Below are 18,858 nucleotides of genomic sequence, written 5' to 3' on the forward strand. Positions count from 1 at the left end.
TCGGGCATGGGTGTGTGTGTTTGTCCTTAGGATCATTTAGGTTAAGTAGTGTGTAAGCTTAGGGACTGATGACCTTAGCAGTTAAGACCCATAAGATTTTACACACATTTGAACAGTTTTAGTCTAATTCTGCACTAAAATTAATCAAGGAACGAAAAACACCAGGACTGGAAGATGATTCATTCTCAAAAAAATGGTTCAAATGGCTCTGAGCACTATGGGACTTAACATCTGAGGTCATCAGTCCGCTATCACTTAGAACTACTTAAACCTAACTAACCTAAGCACATCTCACACATCCATGCCCCAGGCAGGATTCGAACCTGCGACCGTAGCGGTCACACGGTTCCAGACTGAAGCGCCTAGAACCGCACGGCCACACAGGCCGGCTGATTCATTCTCATCATGTCTTGTAAGAGAAAGTTCCAACGCACCACAGAAACGAATACAGTTAATAATTAGATTTAAAATGTACCTATAATCGGTAACTTTTTGGTTGTGTAATGCCAAGGACATTCTATACCCACTGTCTAATTAGGTAGCTATATTTACATTGCCTAGACATGCCATATTCAAAACGTTATTTACATGGACTGAAGAAAGTTGGTGTTTTCTAATTTTGTCATGGAGGTGTTGAATGTCACAGACTCCGTGTTTAAACCATGAAAGATCTCCTCCAAATAATAAACAAGGTAAACAAAATAAGGCATTTTGCATGTCGCAACCACACAGCCATTCATGCTTGTTGTACAATTCAGAGTTAAATTTCCTATTGAACTGGCGACTTTTCGTTTTAACGGTCTGCGAAATTGTTAAAGCAGGAGTCGGCCTATGTAGCCTCTTGATTACTAAGTTTTCTTCAAACTTCCGTGAACTGAAGGGTTCAGAGAGCAATGAAATTACCTGATTTATTATTTCACGTATTCACTTGTCACTTGAGCCCCAAAACTCACTGTAGCACATGCTAAAATAACTAACACAACGCACAGGAAATAGTTCGCTCGCAACTACACCTGAACTGGTAAAGTGGCGCGAGAATCCCGCTTTGTTCGAAGATCCGATAGTTCCGTTTCCCTTCGGGAGAGTTCGGGCCCTCTTCTTGCGGCTGGCAGGGTGGCCCGGGTGAGGTGTTTATATACACAAGGCCCGCATACGAGTACAGTGCTGCCAAGCGTTGCCCCCGCACCCCGCACCCCCTCTGAGACACCCAAGTCAGCGTTTGCAGCCACAGTGCAACCCGCTGTCGCCGTGGGCACATTCCGTCCAACTCCGCTGCGTTCGGCGTTTGGAGCCCAGGCATTTAAAAAGAGATAAACGGCGCGCTACTTCTCCACTAGTATAGAACGCTCAGAAAGCAAACACAGTTCAACAAAATTGTTCCTTGGGGGTAGCGCAAACCTGCAAACCTATACAGGAGCCACCTGATATATATGTGTCTGTGTGTGTGTGCGTGTGTGTGTGTGTGTATGTGTGTGTGTTTTTTTTACATGATATACTTTCATTAGATTTTAGTGTTATTTAGTAGTTGATTGTAGGTAATACAGTCTTTAAATGTTTTAGAGTGGCTTGGTAAAATGGTTACCATCAGTAAATATTACAGCATTTCTCGAAATTTATTTTTGTGCATAATCTCTAGTACGTGTAGTTCATATGCAAATGAAAAGCAATATTTGGCTGCTAATAACACTGATTATATTTTTGTAGTGTAGAACTTCATTCATTATTGTTGCCTCTCCTAAAATGGTGCTTGCTAAAGTGAAACTTGTAAAATCACTACCGTTATGTCAATTTGTTCTATGAACATCACGTCGAAGTGACAACATCATTTACATACTTCTCACTGAAGCGCCAAAGAAACTGGTATAGCTGTCCGTATTCAAATGCAGAGATGTATAAACAGACAGATACGGTGCTGCAGTTGGCAAGCCTATATAAGACAAGTGTATGGCGCAGTTATTAGATCGGTTACTGCTCCTACAATGGCAAGTTATCAAGTTCTAAGTGAGTTTGAACATGGTTTTATAGTCGGCTCACGACCGATAGGACACAACATTTACGAGGTAGCGACGATGTGGGGATTTTCCCGTTCGAGCATTTCACGAGTATACCGTGAATATCAGGAATCTGGTGAAACGTCAAATCTCCGACATCGCTGCGGCCGGAAAAAGATCCTACAAGAACGGGACCAACGACGACTGAAGAGAATCGTTCAACGTGACAGAAGCGCAACCCTTCCGCAAATTGCAGCAGATTTCAGTGCTGGGCCATCAACAAGTGCCAGTGTGCGAACCATTCGACGAAACATGATAGACATAGGCTTTTGGAGCCGAAGGCCCACTCGCGTACCCTTGACGACTGCACGACACAAAGCTTTATGCTTCACCTGTGACCATCAACATCGACATTGGACTGCTGATGACTGGAAACATGTTGCCTGGTCTGAAGATTATTGTTTTAAATCGTATCGATCCGATGGACGTGTACGGGTATGGAGACAACCTCATGAATCCACGGACCCTGCATGTCAGCAGGGAACTGTTCAAGCTGGTGGAGGCTCTGTAATGGTGTGGGGCGTGTGAAGTTGTAGTGATATGGGACCTCTGATACGTCTAGATACGACTCTGACAAGTGACACGTACGTAATCATCCTCTCTGATCATTTGCACACATTCATGTCCATCGTGCATTCCGACGGACTTGGGCAATTCCAGCAGGACAATGCGGCACCCCACACGCCGGAATTTCTACGGAGTGGCTCCAGGAACACTCTTCTGAGTTTAAACACTTCCACTGGCCACCAGACTGCCCAGACATGAACTTTACTGGGCATATCTGGGATGCCTTACAACGTGCTGTTCAGAAGAGATCTCCATCCCCTGGTACTCTTACGCGTTTATGGACAGCACTGCAGGTTTCGTGGTGTCATTTCCCTCCAGCACTACTTCAGGCATTAGTCGAGTCCATGCCACGTCGTGTTGCGGCGCTTCTACGTGCTCGCGGGGGCCCTACACGGTATTAGGCAAGTGTACCAGTTTCTTTGGCTCTTCAGTGTAGATGTGGAGATACTATTGTAACACTGACAAGAGTCATTGTATAATTTAGATCTGGAATTATTTAATATGAAGATCCATTTGTCATATATCAATTGTAGGTCTTAAATATAGCTGCTCTGCACGTAGTTTTTATCCTGATTTGTTTTATAAATATTTTAAACATGAAAATAACGTCAGGCCTCTTAATTGTACAGTTCGCAATCATGCTTCATGCAGCAATTTTGACTGATATGTGTGTGTGTCTGTGGAAAATAACATTGTGACAATTGACATGAACAGTGAATTTTTTTGTTTTACTGGCATATATTTTCAGACAGTTTATATACTGAATTAAAACTGTGACAATTGACACACATTGTCGAACAATGTAGATGTGGAAATGTTTAATTTGAGGGTTGTCTTATACCAAGTGTAGGCCTAAAATTACATACTTTGGATGTTTTGTAACTATGTAGGCATGGAAATAGCTTTGGGGTACTTACTTAAGAGTTCGCAATCATTTTTACGTAGCTGTTTGACAATTGTATGTGTGTGTGTGTGTGTGTGTGTGTGTGTATATGGAAAATAACATTTGTGACGATGTAAACAATGCAGTTTTTGTATTGCTGACGTATTTTTGCAGACATTTTAAACACTGAATTAACAGTGTGTTACTGACAAGCATCATACAAGAATGAGGAGGAAAGGTACATGCTTTGAGAGGTAATATTAGTGGTGATTGCACCTGACTCAACCTGTATACTTCCCCCAAGTGAATGGGACCCACACCAAATAAGATTAACAAGGGATACTGAACGTATGAAGTCAAAGGTAACACGAATGGTCAAGGGCTTGTTTGAGCTATCAGAGAAGAAAAATACTGAGAAACCTGAACTGACAGACACTTGAAGAAAGTCGTCAACTATCCTGTGAAATCCTACTCCTAAAGTTTCAAGGACCAATTTCGAGTGAGGAATCTAGGAGTATACTACAGCCCATTACGTACCATTCTAGTAAAGATTGTGACGACAAAATTAGACTTCTAGAATCTGGGTCTAAGATAACTCGCGTGTACTTTGTCGTCTTCTTGCCCTAGTTCTGCGTGATATAAAGTTGTATGTAATGTAAGAGTGATCAGCTGGAATTACTGGAATGAGTGCCTGCAGAGACTAGTGCTGTTTTCCTGAAGCTCCCATGGTGCAGAGTGAGTTCCTGATTCAGGAAAGCATCGAGGAAACAACCAGCCTTAATGTCACTATGATTTGAAAGGAGCCGTTTCGAGTCCCAGTCCCCACACCATTTTAGCCTGTATGTAGCTGTTTTGCTGTAGCATGTCGTGAAATCAGAGACAGGAGGAAGAAAACGAGGTTAGTGGTTGGTCTCACCATCGCTGAGGTCGAGGCCATTGGTGGTGGTTAAGACAGTGTATTCGCATTTGGGGTAGCGGGGTTCAGGTCACCTTGCGGCCACACAGTCTAAAGCTTCCGTAGTTTAGTTACTTACGGGAAATATCGATGGTTCTTTCGAATAGGTCACGGCTGATTTCTCATTTCAGCCTTAACCAATCCGAGGTACTTTTATTCTTCAGGCCACCTATGACTAAGCACTATGTCGTGTAGTGTAGGCAAAGAAGTAGTTGTGGCTTATTTCTTTCATTTACTGTGAAGTATGGAAATCAAAGAAAACCTAAATCTAGATGATTGAACGGTGGTTTAATCTTGGCTACCCCCACGCTATATGCAACCACACGACTCCTGAGTGTCAAAGACTAACTCACTTTTTCAAGTAGATGTGGTGAGATTAGACTCGTTAGCTCGAAATGACAGAGCACTTTTAGTCATTAACCTGCCTGTGTGTATAGGTTTCTGTGACTCAGCTGCCCCTTCCGTTGTCGTTTTACGCAACCCGCAGCATTATATCCAGTCTACATAAACTACATGCACGATTTTCATATCCTTTCGTTTGCTGCACGCAAATTATTAGCCCTACAGAAAAAAAAATTAACAGGATCTTTTTGTAAGAAATTTAGTGTAGTTACATTTTGTATCGGGATACGTTTTTGCTGGAAGCCACGGTTTTCGAGTTATTCAAGAAAATAGGGCAAAAGTGACTTTCAAACGTACCTCCACCCCCACACTCATCCTTCACCAGTCAGAATTCTAGTTTGTTTTTCGTAGCACTCCGTCCTACCACTGTCCAAAAATCGCCTACTACACGAACCATTCCCGATATTCGACCTTTGTCTCTATTGATTAAGCTATATTCCACCAACATAAATGGTTCAAATGGCTCTGAGCACTATGGGACTCAACTTCTGAGGTCATCAGTCCCCTAGACCTTAGAACTACTTAAACCTAACTAACCTCGTGGTCTCGCGGTAGCGTTCTCGATTCCCAGCGGGGTCAGGGATTTTTCCTGCCTCGAGATGACTGGGTGTTGTTGTGTCGTCTTCATCATCATCCTTAATCCCCATTACGGTCGGAGGAAGGCAACGGCAAACCCCCTCCATTAGGACCTTGCCTAGTAAGGCGGTGCGGGTCTCCCACATCGTTCCCCTACGCTCTGTAAAGAAGCATGGGACTTCATTTTTTTACAACCTAAGGACATCACACACATCCATGCCCGAGGCAGGATTCGAACCTGCGACCGTAGCGATCTCGCGGTTCCAGACGTAGCGCCTAGAACCGCATGGCCACTCCGGCCGGCTCCACCAACATAGTCCGCTGTTTCGCTAACATTATTAATTTAAACGTGCCCTTGAGTGTAATATAAAAAACGACTTTTCTAAACGTTACGCTAAAACTAATTGCGTTGACAATTCAATCCAAACTTAACCCTTACAAGCACAGTAGTTGCGTAGTCAGAAGGCATACGAATACAACGATCTAACTGTTTATTTTACACTATTAAAATTAGCAAAATTGTTAGGTAAAATTTACACAAACGTCAATTTTACAGTTTATAAGTGCTCGACTAAGCCGATGGTGTGATAAGGTCCGTCAATGAAGAGCAAAAAAAGTCGAATGTGGGAAATAATTCGTACAGTCGCAAATTTTTGTACAGCAGTAGGGGTGGTTGCCATGAACAACATACCAGAAATCCTAACCGGTGAAGGCCTCTTTTTTTCCCCTAAATAACTCGAAAACCGTGGCCTCCAGCGAAAGCGTTTCCCAGCAAAAAACTTAACTACATTAAATTTTCTACAAAAAGGCCATGTTCATTTTTGGCGCGTAGCGAGCGTGAAACTATGAAAATCTGGCGTGTTGTTTATGAAGCCCATATATAGCATTGCGGGTTGCATAAAACGACACTGGCAGGGGCAGCTGTATTTAGGATTTAGACATTTAATAACAATAAACTGTGTCATGCAATTAATGTTTGAGGTTGTAAAGATTTCTGGATTGTTTTGAAGTTCACACTGCCTTTGAAGGACTACTTATTGCATTAATTAGAATAATCCATCAGTGAACATGATAACTCAATGTAATTAGAAAAACCGTGCTGTGAGCAGTCATTTGCGGTTAGCAGCAGGTAAATTAATTGAAATTTCGTGTATTCAAAGTAAAACTGCAGAGATTTTTAATCGATGCTGACGGCAAACACCCATTAAAGGTTTGGAAGTAATCATCGTAAATTCGTATTTACAACAGATAAATTTTATTGGCGATATTTATTTCCTCAGGAATAGGGGAAAAATTGACTTTAACTTTGCGTTAACGTCTGGTCATTAATGACAAAGCAATTTGATTGTTAAACTTCAGTCTGATGGCCGATCGTGGATTTTAATCCTGCTTCTCTCAAATACCAGTCCAGTGTCTTGAGCACTGCTGTATTTCGCTCGTTTCCTTCCTCGACACGAAGTACACTTAAGAGTCACTGAATGGGGCGACATATCCCCTGAATTAGTAATTTCGGACGTTAGAGAGGGGTGGGGAAAGGGGAGTAAAATGGACGCACCATTTACTTCGGTTGTACTAGGGCTTAATTTATGTGCATGGAAGCAAGTTTTATATTTGTTTTCCAGCAGTCTATGGAGGCGATAAACTTTCATTAGCTCTTTTGTTAAAGAAAATTAGTCTTGAACTATAAAGCCTGAATAGTGTTGAGGTTTGCCATTCCCTAGAAAGCAAGTAAATTTCAGCTGTTTACCGTTGGAGATAACTCTGAGACCGTCATATGTTTACTCGGGTAAGAGCTTGCGACGGTGTTATCATGGCGGGAAATGTGTATTTCCGCGACCAGTGCGTTATCTCCTCCTGCACCGCACGCCCTGTTTAATAGCGTGGTCCCGGTGACTGGTACAGACCTCTACTCGGCGAATATTATTTCATTTGAGCTGCCTTCGACGAACTCTTTCACTCGACATCCTGGAAACTTTAAGGAAAACGTCTTAGTGTATCAGGAAAAATCTTATCTTTTGGAAGACTATTTTCCTGCGGCACAACAGCTTCCTGGCCTTTAATTTCTCGGTCAGCGGTGAAATGGACAAACGTGAATGAAACCACCTCTTACATATGTCAAATAATGCTAGAGTTTGGCGTGTTGTCGACAGCGAAGCTATTAAAGAAGGATCACAGAACGCTAACACATTTTTCAGGATTTGCGAGCCTCATTATTTGTGCTGCATTTAAAGGTGTATTGTACAGTAGTATACATCTGCAATAAGAGTGCTGTTCCAGGGACAAAAAATGGGCTAGCATCTATTCATTGACGCTAAGATCCTGATTCTAGGTGACCACCTCGGAACGGGTTTCATTCTGCTTCAATGGGCAAATTGACAAGATGCAAGAACAAACGGCGAAACGGCCACGCGAGCCTTCAAACGGGCGTTAAATGGAATGTTCTGCGTGTGGCTGAGAGCCACATTACATGTACTTAGGGCTCACTTTAACCTCTCAGTGAAAGATTTCTTTATTTTGTTGCTCAGCTTAAAAATCCTATTTTGAAGCACTGATAAAATCTACGCTCTTAATTGTATTCATAAATTAATTTCCATAAATAAAGTAAAAATCTCAAAAATAGTGACAAGTCAAAAAGTAATTGGCCCAATGAGATGAATACAGTGTGTCCCAGGAGGAACTGAAATTATTGATGGATACGACAGGAACGATCATTCGAAACAGAAAGGTATAGTAACAGAAAGGTATACTAAACATGGACTCTAAAACGCATACCTTAAGAGCTATGACACTTGGTCAATAGGAGACATGTATTTCACAGTAGCGAAGAGAGCCCATGTTTACTAAACTTTTTTGCTTCAGATGTTCGTTCCTGTCATATCTCTGAATATTAACCATCCCTCCTGGGACACACTGTAAAAAGCAAAGTGTGAACCATGTGACACGCAAAAAGAGATATAGCTTCAAATAAAAATTTTATGTTTCAGACACAAAATACAATTGTCAGTTTAGGGTAGAATAAATAACACCAAAACGGTGTGTTACTGTCCCATAGCAGGAGTATAAACAACACGTACAGACATGGGTGTTGTAGTTAATATTGGTTTTTATGAGGTATGTAAAAGGTGAATGACAAGCTGCTCTCAGATTTTTAATTAGAAGTGAAGAACAAGTTCGAGTTCGATAAGAATGGGGCAGGAGATCGACCGTGGTGTAATTGAAGGAACCGAGCTGCAATATGCTATAGGGAAAGCCTCGTTAACTCCTATTAAGATGGCCGGACCACTATCGTGAGACACAGAGCACTGAAGTTCTGCGTCTAGTGGGTGACTGCCACCAACAAATTGTAGGTCGTGGGTGCCCTGAGGAGAATACAGCAGCACCGTGCGCTGCCTACTTGAAGGCAACTTGGAGGGCTGTGTAAACCCCCGCAGTACGCAACCATCTCTGCACGATCAATTTCGCCTGTAGTCATCCATTATGAACAGTAGTACAAACACCCCGTAACCGTGGCGCGCCAAAGAGGTGGGCAATGAACAGCTGGGAAGAAACCTGGGTCATTGGTGTTGGGTCCTCTTCACCAGCGAGTGCGGGATTTGTGTAACGCCTGATGGAAGTGTGCAGAGGCGGTCAGATACAGACTTACGTCTCAGGTGAGTAGCCCCATGAGTTCAGGAAGAAGGTGCGTCAGTCATGTTTTGGCCCGATATCATGTACGTGTGTCAGACTTGTCCTTATGCAGTTGATTTTAATTTAAAGGTTCCGCAGTATCGGGACAAGGTCTTCCATCCTATTGCCCATACCCACAGTCAACATTTCAATGATGAATTCGTGTTTCAAGACGATTATTCATCAGCACGTCGCGCCCATTCCGTGAACACCTTCGTTCCGGAAGCGGAAATTTTCAGAAGGTGATCGCCTACAGTATCTGATGACTTGAAACCGATGCAGTATGTTCGGGACCACCTGAAATTTGCTGTGCGTCGCCGCAGAAACCTTTCTCACACACTGGTCAGTAAACTCTAATCTTACTTTTTCAGGCGGATCGTCGTCGAAGAGTGGCACAGGCTTGAACGCAATATCTTGACAATCAGGCACGACTAAGGAGCCGCGTTCACAGCTTTATTGCCATTGCTACCTCTATCCTACTTTTCAAATGTGTGAGAAAAGGTCACCAGTCGTGCCTGGATAGCTCATCTGGTAATGGATGTGGGTTTGAGGTCCAGTCTGGCTCACAGTTTTAGTCTGCCAGGAAGTTTCAAAACACGAAGAGGTTTGAAATACCTTGGTAGTCATTAAACTTGCGACACCATGAAGGCGGCACACAACAAATGCCAAATTGGCATGCTTGGATATGCAGATCGTTAGCATTTCAACCCAGCCGGGCGAAGCAGGTGGGAGTTACCCTATTTACGTTCTGTATATAAGGAAAGATTACGCAGTGGGCTTCTCATGCAGAAATAGCACTTGAATTTTGTATTTTTGTGGGAAGACTATGTTATGTTCCGTGAAAGAAGGAGAAACGTCTACCGGCAGGTGTCGGACTGCGGTTTATCGTTCACTGACATTGCTGTTCCCGTTGGACTTTCATGCGAATATGGAATGAATGGATTTAGGAGGGCCATGCCCTACGGCACGCAGAAAGTCGATGGCCACGTGCTGCTAGCGCCCGAGAGGAGAAACATTGTTTCCTCTGCCGTGCGAGCCCGTACAGCCACGTCAACGACCTTGAGTCAGTGAATGGGTTTATCTGCAGCAAGACAAGTATCCTCGCGGGCAGTGCGACGACGTCTGGGGCACCATGAACTGTCACCACGACAGCTATTGTGGCATGAAGAGTCTCATAAATCTATCACAGTTGCAGTACATATATTGTGGCGATGAACTTCGAACTGATTGGTTCATTCTCAAACCTAACCTACTGAGGTTGCACTGAAAGTGCCTGATCTTAATGACAACCATCTAAAATTGGCGATACATGACGGTAGATAGATATCACAAAACAAGGTGTCCCATAAATGTTGATACGTACTTAAATAGGTTGTAGAGGGCATCTGGAACAAATCTAGGATAGGACCCCGTTCTGGAAATGTCATCGAATGACGCTACAGAGCGTCGATGTTACAGGCTCCGGCACTTGGCACAAGACCAGCGATTCGGTAGCAAACGTGACTGTACGGTGATCGTAGGCGGAATGTCTCGCAATGTTGTTTGTTATTGAGTGATCGCGACTGCTGACCACGATCGCCAGGGGAGAAGATGGAGCTAACTACCTGTTAGGAAGGCCTTGTGTTATATGAATGCAATGCTCTGTTCTGTTGCCTTGGTGGGTGGCTTTGGACACGGGTTGTTTCCATCTCCAGTTTATTTTTCTCTTGTATATCGGAAGTTTTAGAGAAAAATAAACTGTCGATGGTCACCCGTGTTTGAAACCGTCATCCATTGAGGCAACAGGGCATCGCATTCAAAAGAGACAAGGCCTTTCTGCGCAGCAGCTAGCTCCCTCTTCTCCACTGGCGATAGTGGCAATCATTCACGATCATTGAACTCCGTCAGACTAAAAAGTCAAGTTTGCTGCCGAAGGGGTGGCCTAGTCGAAGGTCCTGGCACCTATAACTTCGACGCTCTGTAGCGTCGTTGGAGACACCCTCTACTATCCCTCGAAGTTTACCGCAGCATTTCTCGGACACCCTGTATACATGCGCTCCCTATACAAGTGTCCATTATAATTATCCGGGCTGTTATGCCGTGGTCGGTTGATGAATTCTGTGATGATTCCCAACGTTTCGTCTCCGACTGCGGGAGACATCTTCAAGGGGGTCCGTAGCTCGATGGAAGATCCAACACACCCACTGGCTCGCTCCTGACAGTGGGTGTGTTGGACCTTCCATCGAGCTACGGACCCCCTTGAAGATGTCTCCCGCAGTCGGAGACGAAACGTTGGGAATCATCACAGAATTCATCAACCGACCAAGGCATAACAGCCCGGATAAGTATAATGGACATGATATTTCCGGCCGTGAAAGCACCCTATACAAGTCAGAATCAAACTCAGTTCGATTCTGACTTTATAATGGGCGTATGTGTATAGTGACATTCATCTACCGTCAATTTCAGTGCAACCTCAGCAGGTCAGGCTTTCGAATGAAACAGTCGAGTCTAAACTAATCTTCAAAATGGATGTACTGCAACTGCGACAGATTTGTAATAAACTCTTCATGAAATAAAGGGGCTGCTGGTCCTACATCAACAAAATGCGGAAGTTACATAACTATTGTTGCAGCTTTCCTTGACGTGGCAGCCAAGAAAGGCGTGTCAACAGTGGTGTATCCAAAGACAACGTTGGATACAGAAATGGCCCAACGTCTTTTTTCCTCACACAGTACCGTCTCTGCTGCGTGCAGCATCACGATGGACGTATCCATGTTAGGAGACTGAGGAGAGATCGAACATCGCCAGATTACATGCGTCATAGTCATACGGACCTCACGCCCAGCGTTATGATACGGGGTGCAACTGGCTACGCAACACGATTTCTTCTGTTCTGCATAGCCAGTAATTTGGACAGCAGGCGTTACATCTCTGACGTGTTAAGGCTGGTGGCAGTGCCCTGTCTTCGAGGTCTCCCTAATGTAATCTTTCAATAAGATAACGCAAATCTGCATGTGACCTGTGTTGTCAGAACTTATCTCGACGCGGAGGATGTTCGGCTGTTGCCTGGTCAGCGCTTTTTTGGATCCCTCATCCACTGGAAACGTCTGGTCATGGGCTGCCAAGGCTACGACTCGCAAACCTCTATGATTAATGGACTCTGGCATAGAGCGGAAGCAGCACGGAATGAAGTACCAGTAACTGACGTCCGTCCGCCGCCGGTATCTGAGTGGTACGCCGGCACGGTAGCTCAGCGTGTTCGGTCAGAGGGTTTAGCTACCTCTGTAATAAAAAACTGAGTGAACGGATCAACGAACAACCTCAACAGGTGTCATCGGACGTCCGCCACGAACACATTCAACGAACAGTATAAAACAAAGTGAGATTAAAAAAAAAAAAAGTGGTCAGCGCGACAAAATGTCAAACCTAAGGGCCCGGGCTCGATTCCCGGCAGGGCGGGGTTGGAGATTTTCTCCGCTCAGGGACTGGGTGTTGTGTTGTCCTAATCATCATCATCATCTCATCCCCATCGACGCGCAAGTCGCCAAGTGGCGTCATATCGAAAGACTTGCACCCGGCGAACGGTCTGCCCGATGGGAGGCCCTAGTAACACGACATTTATTTACTTTTTACTCACGTCCAAGCTCATTTCGAGTCGATGCCCAGCCGAATTAGTACCACTGTCGTTGCCAGAGGTGACAGCTCTGTGTACTACAAAAAAATGGTTCAAATGGCTCTGAGCACTATGGGACTTAACTGCTGTGGTCAACAGTCCCCTAGAACTTAGAAATACTTAAACCTAACTAACCTAAGGACATCACACACATCCATGCCCGAGGCAGGATTCGAACCTGCGACCGTAGCGGTCGCGCGGTTCCAGACTGTAGCGCCTAGAACCGCTCAGCCACCCTGGCCAGCACTGTGTACTACATTTTGCGTCCTGTATTCTCACACATCATTTACAAATTTAATCATATGTCCTTCCCTCTATGCTGATACACACATTGAAAATTTATTTTTTTATCCATACTAGCGTTGCAGTCTTAATTCGAAGCACTGTATTTCACACACAATTATGCTCTTAAAATCATAATATTTACATTTCAAGCTGTAAGATAGTAAATGGTTCAAATAGCTCTAAGCACTATGGGACTTAACATCTGAGGTCATCAGTCCCCTAGACTTAGAATACTTAAACCTAACTAACCTAAGGACATCACAGACATCCATGCCCGAGGCAGGATTCGAACCTGCGACCGTAGAAGCAGCACGGTTCCGGACTGAAGCACCTAGAACCGCTCGGCCACAGCGGCCGGCTGTAAGATAGGAAAAAAACCACATTAATCATGTCACTTACTTTTTGTCTGTCATTTGTCAACTGGAAGCTGGAGGAGAGAGCGATGTGGTCTAGGTTTTCTTGTACTCAGGAAAGTATCAGAAAAAGCATAATAAAATAGCAGGGGTGATGCAATGAAACGTTTCTGGGAACTGTATATTCCAAAATTCATGTTTAGAAATTTCAATATGTGTTGCTCCAAAATCGTTCCTAATAGTGGACAGTAAAAGATGAGAAAAAACTCTATAATGCATTTCTGTAATAAGTGATAGTTCCTAGGTCCACTTAACTGGTAGCCATAATAGTTAATCAATTTGCTGGAATGAATACAAAATTCCATATGCCATGTTAGTGTAGGACGTAAGTAATCAGAAATAAGATAAGGAATCTGCCTACACAGAGATTATTTTTCCGTTTGAATTTGATGTTTATACAGTGAGGTGACCTAAGTCGTGGGATAGCGATATGGACATATACAGATGGTCATAGCATCGCGTACACAATGTACAAAAGGGCAGTGCATTGGCGGAGCTGTCATTTGTACTTTTGATGATTCATGTGAAAAGGTTTCCAACGTGATTATGGTAGCACAACGGGAATTAACAGACTTTGAACGCGGAATGGTAGTTGGAGCTAGACCCATGGAACATTCCATTTCGGAAATCGTTAGGGAATTCGGTACTCCGAGATCCACAGTGTCAAGAGCGTACCGAAAGTGCCAAATTTCAGGCATTACCTCTCACAACGGACAACGCAGTGGCTGACGGCCTTCACTTAACGACCGAGATCAGTGGCGTTTGCATTAAGTTGTCAGCGCTAACAGACTAGCAACACTGCGTGAAATAACCGCATAAATCAATGTGGGACGTACGACGAATGTATCCGATAGTACAGTGCGGCGAAATCTGGCGTCAATGGGCTATTGCCGTTGCTAACAGCGCGACATTGCATGCGGCGCCTCTCTTGAGTTCGTGATAATATCGGTTGGACCCTAGACGACTGGAAAACCACGGCCCGGTTTCAGTTGGTAAGAGCTGATGTTTGGGTTCGAGTGTGTCGCAGACCTCACGAAGCCATGGATCCAAGCTGGTGGTGGCTCCAATAATGCTGTGGGCTGTGTTTACGTGGAATGGACTGGATTCTCTGGTCAAACTGTTCCGATCGTTGACTGGAATGGTTATCTTCGGCTACTTGGAGACCATTTTCAGCCATTCGTGGACCTTACGTTCCCAAACATGTCACTTGGCCACAATTGTTCGCGATTGGTTTGAAGAATATTCTGGACAGTTCGAGCGAATGATTTGACCATCCAGATCGCCCGACATGAATCCCATCTAACATTTACTGGACATAATCGAGAGGTCACTTCGTACACAACACCCTGCACCGGCAACACTTTCGCAATTAATGACGGCAGTATGGTTCAATATTTCTTCGGGGGACTTCCAGCGACTTGTTGAATCCGTGTCACGTCGCGTTGCTGCACTACGCCCGGAAAAAGGATGTATGACCCGATATTAGGGGGTATCCCATGACTTTTGTCACCTCAGTGTACAGTGATAAGCAGGAGTACAACTAATAACTTATAGTTCTTGGAGTCCACAGTTGCTGACGACTGTTGTTTGTTATTCACAACACGGCTACTGTTTCTTCAACTAGGCCAAGGTGAAGTGCTTAAAACTGTACCTTAGCATAAATAAAAAATAAACAAACATGTTCGGCCACTCTATAAACATCGAGATATTCGAGATCGTTGTCAAATTATAGTCAAATTATAATGCCACCCAAGGTTTCTCGACAACGGTCTCGAATATCAAGATGTGTGTCGAATGGTCGAATAATTTTATTTATTTTTGATTTCTGCTAAGGCGTTGTTTTAAGTACTTGACAGTGGCGAAATCGCGGAAATAGCAATCGTGTTGTGAATACTAAATATTATAGTCAACGGTGGAACTAAATAGATGGACGATCATAGGCAACAGTGAATCTTTTAATTGATAATCTTTCGTGACACAGACGATACGGCAAATATACTTTCCGTGCTGTATAGGGCAATAGAGCCATAACATAAGTGCAGTTACAGTTGAAAAGACAGTTAAATGACCATTAGTGTAGCCGAGAAACCAGTCTGTCAAGTTTCCGACCAAATATTTCAACAGCTCACTTGAGCTGACTGAAGGACACTTGACGTTTAGAAGACGACTTAGACAAACTTCAGTCAAACTGTGAGATGAGACTGAGTTCGGAGTTCGAGGAGTGCTTCCGTTATTAAAAAGTTTTACACTAAACGTAAACCAACCAACTAAACGTAATGTTGCAGCACGCTGCTGTTGTTCTTGTTGCTGGTTTGATGCAGCTCTCCACATTAAGCTATCTTCTACAAGCCTCTTCAGTTCTAAGTAACTACTGCCACCTACATCCATTTGAACCTGCATATTGTATTCGAGCCTCAACCTCCCTGTTCAGTTTCTATCCTCACGCTTCCCTCCATTATGAAACTGACAATTCCATGATGCCTCACGACGTGCTATCAACCGATCCCTTCTTTTAGTTAGGTTGTGACAAATTTCTTTCCTCCCCGGTATGGGGTTAGATCTACCCATCTAATCTTCAGCATTCTTCTGTAGCACTAAATTTCAATTTTTCCTATTATCTTATTGTCTGAACCGTTTATCGTCCACGCCTCACCTCCGTACAAGGCCACACTTCAGATAAACACATTCACAAAAGAATTTCTAACAATTAAATTTATTTTCGATGTAAAAAAATCTCTTTTTCATTAATGCGTGTCTTGCTATTGCCAGTCTGCACTTTATTTCCTCATTGCTTCAGCCATCGTCCGTTATTTTGCTTCCTAGTTAGCAAAACTCATCTACTGCACCGATTATCTAATTTCCTAATCTAATTCCCTCAGCATCACTTATTTTAAATCGGCTACATTCCATTACCCTTGTTTTACTTTTGATGATGTTCAGTTTACCAAAACACTTATCCATCCCGTTCAACAGCCATTCCAAGTCCTTTGCCGTAAGTGAGAGAATTACAATGTCATCGGTAAACGTCAAAGTTTTCATTTCTTCTTCCTAAACATTAATTCCATTTACAAATTTATTCTTGTTTCCCTTTACTGCTTGCTCATTGTACAGATTGAATAACACTGGGGATAGGCTCACTCCCTTATCGACTACGGCTTCCCTGTCGTGTTCTTGGATTCTTATAACTGAAGGCAGGTTTCTGTGCAAACTGTTAATAACCTTTCGCTCATTGTATTTTATCCCTTTTACTTTCAGAATTTCAAAGAGTGTATTCTAGTCTGTATTGACAAAAGTTTTCTGTCTTCTAAAATGTGTGGGAATTCACCCTTTTTGCCAACAAATCATTACTTCCCGCACAAATAGTTTGACACTTTGATATACAGTTAATATATCTATCCACTAATTGAAAAAGAATACCACTGACATTTATTGACAGACTGCTGTTTGCTTACCCGAACAAATTGTCTCGTTAATAAACTGAAGTATCAAAGAAATTGGCACACTTGCCTAATATCGTGTAAGGCTCCCGCGAACACGCAGAAGTACCGCAACACGACGTGGCATGGACTCGACTAATATCTGAAGTAGTGCTGGAGGCAACTAACACCATGAATCTTGCAGGGCTGTCCTACGAGTGGGTGGAGATCTCTTCTGAACAGCACGTTGCAAGGCAGCCCAGATATGCTCAATAATGGTCATGTCTGGGGAGTTTGGTGGCTAACGGAAGTGTTTAAACTCAGAATAGTGCTCCTGGAGCCACTCTGTAGAAATTATGGACGTGTGGGGTGTCGCATTTTCGTACTGGAATTGCTCAAGTTCGTTGAAATGCACAATGGACATGAATGGACGCAGGTGATCAGGCAGGATGCTTACGCACGTATCACCTGTCAGAGTCGTATCTAGACGCATCAGGGGTCTCATATCACTCCAACTGCACACGTCTCACACCATTACAGGGCCTCCACCAGCTTGAACAGCCCCCTGCTGACATGCAGATAACCATAGATTCATCAGGTTGTCTCCATACCGGTACACGTGCATCTGCTCGATACAACCTGAAACGAGATTCGTCCGACTAGGCGACATGTTTCCAGTCATCAACTGTCCAATGTCGTTGACGGGCCCAGGCGAGGCATAAAGCTTTGTATCGTGCAGTCATCGAGGGTACACGTGTGGGCCTTCGGCTCCGAAAGCCCATACCGATGATGTTCCGTAGAATGGTTCACACACTGACACTTGTTGACGGCCCAGCATTGAAATCTGCAGTAATTCGCGGAAGGGTTGCACTTCTGTCGCGTTGAACGATTCTCTTCAGTCGTCGTTGGCCCCGTTCTTGCAGGAATTTTTTTCGGACCGGTACGCTCGTGAAAAGGTCGTACGGGAAAATCCCCACTTCATCGCTACCTCGGAGATGCTATGTCCCATCGCTTGTGCGCCGACTATAACATCGCGTTCACACACACTTAAATCTTGATAACCTGCCATTGTAGCAGCAGTAACCGATCTAACTACTGAGCCAGACACTTGTCTTATATAAGAAGTTGCCGACCGCAGCGCCGTATTCTGTTTACATATCTCACTATTTGAATAGGCAGGACTATACTTGTTTCTTTGGCGTTTCAGTGTACTTGCTACGACTATTACCTTTTTGAAATGAGGACGATTGCGGACGCCTGTGTTCCCGCCTCTCACCATATGAAGGTAGCAATGCACTCATAAATATTTTCGAACATGACCGTTTTGGTAGTACAGGTATTATGGGGAGGCATAATGTTGCATGGGCTTCTAACCTCCAGCTCTTTGAGCACGATACCCTCACTGGTCAACGTTACTATGACACTAATACTCCTTCCCCATGTACGTCTGTTCAGGGGTGCATTCGACCCGGCCTTCATTTTTATGCATTACAATGCGCGATCGCAGCGGAGAGCACAGGTGGAGAAACTCTCGGAACGAGAAGATATTCGGCGAATGGACTGACCTGCCCATTTCCCCGAATTAAATCACATCGAACACGTGCGGGATGCGTTGGGGAGACGTACTGCAGCACGTGCACGTGCATCAACGACCATCCATCAGTTGTCGACCGCGGTAGTGGAGGAAGGGAACACCCTACCACAAGAACTCTTTACCAACCTTGTGGTCGCATTGGAGTGCTTTGCAGTGCATGCAATTCGTCCGTCGTAATTGCAGACACTGTTGAAAACTATGCTGCGCCTTTTGTAATGTCCAAGGCACCATCAAAAATCACGGTGATTGCAGTGTAGTTACTGTCTTTGAATAAAAGTGAATTTCTATTCGTCTCATCGCGTATTTCTATCGATTACATTCTGTACTATACTGTAGCAGTTGTTTGTATATACACAGTCCAAGTTTCATCGACCTACGCTACTTAACAGTGCCAC

General features: G+C 43.9%; 1 protein-coding gene across 1 annotated transcript in view; it reads left to right on the top strand.

Annotated features, from left to right (window-relative positions):
* Positions 1–18,858, top strand: part of LOC126183196 (gamma-aminobutyric acid type B receptor subunit 1) — a 523,138-nt gene that overhangs the window by 444,224 nt on the left and 60,056 nt on the right. The gene's annotated exons all lie outside the window — the stretch shown is intronic.

The sequence above is a fragment of the Schistocerca cancellata genome, chromosome 4 (assembly GCF_023864275.1).
Source record: "Schistocerca cancellata isolate TAMUIC-IGC-003103 chromosome 4, iqSchCanc2.1, whole genome shotgun sequence".
Taxonomy (NCBI): Eukaryota; Metazoa; Arthropoda; class Insecta; order Orthoptera; family Acrididae; genus Schistocerca; species Schistocerca cancellata.